This window comes from Amblyomma maculatum, chromosome 1, assembly GCF_055883805.1.
Source record: "Amblyomma maculatum isolate TAMU_Amacu chromosome 1, ASM5588380v1, whole genome shotgun sequence".
In the NCBI taxonomy this organism is placed as follows: Eukaryota; Metazoa; Arthropoda; class Arachnida; order Ixodida; family Ixodidae; genus Amblyomma; species Amblyomma maculatum.
Window position 1 is genome coordinate 450,525,207 of NC_139344.1, and position 4,079 is coordinate 450,529,285.

At 42.5% G+C, this 4,079-nt stretch overlaps 1 non-coding gene across 1 annotated transcript; it reads right to left on the reverse strand.

Annotated features, from left to right (window-relative positions):
* Positions 1-1,774: 1,774 nt before the first annotated feature.
* TRNAR-CCG (transfer RNA arginine (anticodon CCG)) lies at positions 1,775-1,847 on the reverse strand. The gene has a single exon. It is a non-coding gene; the product is annotated as a tRNA-Arg (tRNA).
* Positions 1,848-4,079: the final 2,232 nt, after the last annotated feature.

The window sequence follows — 4,079 nt, forward strand, 5'->3', positions numbered from 1 at the left end:
GGCTGATTCCTCAGGAGGGTCGTTTATTAGTTTGCTTTGAATAAATTTTGCTCTATGCAGTCTTCGTTTCTTGTCATGAATCGGGCGCATATTCTTAGGGATCTGTGCAATTTTGAATAGTTGCCGCGTCTCAAGCTCGAGGAGTTCAGTGACATAGGGTGGCTCACCTGACTGAAGCTGTAGCTCTTGCAGTATTTTTCGGCCCACTACAGTGGAGTTGAGCCGCCAAATCTGGACCTCCCTGACGGCTTTAGCAATCTCTTCCCAGATATTATGCATTCTCATAGCTAGAAGCTTCTCTGTCGAGTGGGGGGGGATGCCTAAAGTCTTTTTGAATGACGTTCTCATCATTTCCTCTAACTTCTCTACTTCACCAGGAGTGAGATTGAGAAAGGGGGTGGCATAAGCTACCCTGCTGATTATAAAGGCACCAAGCAGTTTTATTAAGCAGTGTTCTCTGAGGCCTTTGTTCCTGAGAAAGATTCGCCTGAATATCCCCGTTATCTCGTCGACATACGTCTGCAGCTTTTTCAGGATGGTGGTGGTTTTCCTATTCTGCTGTAGGAAATACCCCAGGATCCTAATGGTGCTGACTCTCGGTACCTTGCTCCCTCCCACGTATACCTCTACTGGTTTGTGTAGGAGTGGTAGGTGGGGTTTTCTGGGTTGTTTTGATTTGCTGCACATTGAGAAAAGTTCAGATTTGTTAGGAGAGCAAGATAGTCCTCTATCTAGGGCGTAGTTTTCAAATATATACGCCGCTTCCTGCAGCCTATGTGATATATCGGCGCTGGAGCCTCCATCGGTCCGGATTGTTATATCGTCTGTATGGATGCTATGTTTGATGCCTTCTATCTTATTAAGATGGGACGAGAGATCTTTCATTGCAAAATTGAAGAGTATCGGGGAGAGGGCAGATCCCTGGGGCGTTCCTCTGCCCCCCGTACTTATGGGCTCGGACCTAAGTCCCATGAAGCTAACTTCAGTTTTCCTAGCAGGTGAGGAAATCTTTGACATATTTGAAGCACTTGCTTGCCACTCCAGTCGAGTTGAGGCCTTCGAGAACAAATCTGTGCTCAGCATTATCAAATGCTTTAGTGAGATCAAGTACCAGGATGGCTCTATATGATGCATCGTCGTCGGGAGCGTCCACGATGTCATGCTTTAATCTGAGCATGGCATCCTGTGCACTTAATCCCAGCCTGTACCCTACCATCTCCACTGCGGTGCTCTCGACACACATAGGGAAGCGTCAAATTCCAAGACGCGGCGCCCGAGCTTACCGGCCACGCAATCACCCGGCAGGCGACGAGGAAAAAGAATATAATAGAAAAAAAAATAAAAGACCGCAAACACCGCTCGTGTCAATGAAACGCTTAACATTATTCCGTAATGAAGGAACATGTCTTCCTGTGATTTTTGTTTTGTACATCTGATCCACTTGTGGAAGTGATAAATATAATACGGACAGTGCTGACTTTTCAGCATAATAAAAGCACATTACAATAGTCATTGCAGTATTACATGAGCAGAATACTTTATAACACCAGTAAACACTCTGGGAAGCATGGCATACCCTTTAGTCAATTCTGCGCAATGTTAGTCGCGCGTATACTTTATGACGTTGGGAGTTGTTAAATGGAAAGGCCACAGCTTTCGAAACTCGCGCTATGGACAAGAGATTTATTTAAGTGCTTACAAAAAAGTAGGTTTTTAGCTATTTGCATGTGCAAACCCAACGCAATCGAGTGAAAAAACAAAAAGCAGCCTAATCCGCCCCTGGTGGGACTCGAACCCACAATCTTTGGTTCCGGAGACCAACGCCTTATCCATTAGGCCACAGGAGCACAGCTAACGGAGAAGAATGGTAGATATTAGCGTAAATCAGAGTCATCTCCCAATGTCTCGCGCGGTGCAATATTCAATTTACAATTTCAATGAATGGCTTTATTTGATTATTTGGCATCACTGAAAAGATTGCATTTTTATGTTTGTCTTTATTGCCTGGTCTTGACTCACCATGCAGTGCTAGCCGAAGTGCCAACGGCACGATTTAGGAACTGTACTGACAGCCGGCAATACAAAAAAAAAAAAAAATTTGATTTACATAAAATATCTAATGCTTCCAAAGAAACACATCTGCTGCGCTACAAGGCAAAATCAGAACTCTCAAATCGCTCTGGCTATTGATTTCCTCCAAGGATCAATTCCAGGGGTGGATTAGAATACTACATTCACCGGCTAAAGATGTTGAAGTCTTAGTGGTCTCCTCTTATACATTTACACATTGACGGCGCCAATGTTATTCCGACAATATAGTTCAGTGCTGAAAGTTTGCTTGCGTGTTATTAGTTCAGCTAAGTGAAGAATGTATCTGAGCCAGTTACGTGAAAACTGATACATGATATAGGGCAGCGATGCTCACAAGGAACTCGAGTTTCGAGTGACATATGTCAACAACTGTCATTCAGCTGGGATCGCAGAACCTAATGGATACGCGACTTAATATATTTTTTAATTTTTTGTTTCCGATATTCTCATGATTCCCAGGGCTATACTGATGGGAGTGGTACAAAAATATAAAATCAAACTGATAAAAAAAATAACGCGTACATACAAACATCTACAAAAACTGATTACAATTATTGCGAAGAAGAAATAACTGGCGGCAAGAAAATACGTTTCGAAATGTGGTACAATACAGTACATAAGAAAAAATGAAAACGTCAAAACTAATAAATGCGCAATGAACTGTCCTAAAAAATAGCAAGTAAACGCAAGCATACTGAATTATTTGTAGAAACATTGAGGAAGGAACTGGATGCGATGGCAGAAGGCTATATGTGAAGAAAGAGACACAAAAAAGAAGCAGATAAATTCACAATATCCAATACGAAATAAAACAAATGAAGCTATTGTAGACCGTACTATAATGATATTTTTGTTCACACTCATCAGCGTTCAATTATTCGGCTAACCATTGCCTAGTATCAGCCTAAATGCTTGATTCATGACTGGCAATGAATCATATTATTTGGTCTTACTAGACAATGCTGCTGTTTTTGAGTTCTTGATACATTGCAGGAATGCACGGTTTCCGGGTTCAAAACCAGGTTGAACCCCTAAAAATAATCTTCTAAGCGCAATTCACTCATTTTTCAACGCTAATTATGACGTCAAACTTTTACGATCAATCACGAATTCCTCATACCCCGTCACCAGCGCCGTCGAGTACTGCCCTGAACGGGAGCAATAACCCTGTCGCGTGAACAAGATGTCTGACCAGCTGGCGTCTGCATCACTGACGTTTTACGGCTTGCACTTATATTGAAGAAGCAAAAAGGCGGGAGATGGTTTGTAAGCGAATATTGCAAAAGTAACGCCGGGAACTTGGCGCTAAAAAAGGAAACAAAATGGCAGACGGTTTGGCGTAGCTAAGCGTGGAATGTTGTACAGTAGCATCTGTTGCCCAAGTCTTGAATTAGCTTGGTCCGCAGAGCCGCCCCATTTGTCTTCGCAATTGTTTTCCTACTGTTCTCATCCCAGAAATTCTCTGTGTCTGAAATCCCACCGAACCTTCATGCAAACCCGTGAAAGTAGGCCCACCCGATTTGAATCCGTTACAAGTTGCGCAATGTGTACCTTATCTCAATGCATCTCAATGCAGTATTCAGCATTGAGTCAATATTTTCGAGATGTAGGCATGAAACATCACCAAACTATGTATGCTAAGACCAAATGAAATAGGCCTCTATCGAAATGAAAGGACGTCTGAACCATAAATATGAATTGCTAGCCGAAGGAGGGTTTTTTTTGGTAGCCTAAAAGAAACCATTAACATGCGCTGGCTATATTATCAGAGTTCTCACTTCACTCCATGGTCGCCGAACTACTACTTTTCGGCGCATACATTATGAGATAGGTAATATATGGTGGCATAAAAAGCTTTCATGCAACGTTCTCACGTGGAAATGCGTTTTTCGTGGTCCTGCGTGCGTCTCAAAAATTGCTGGAGGACCACGTTTCCACATATCAGTATTTATTTATTTATATATATTTACCCTCAGAGCCGTACGGCA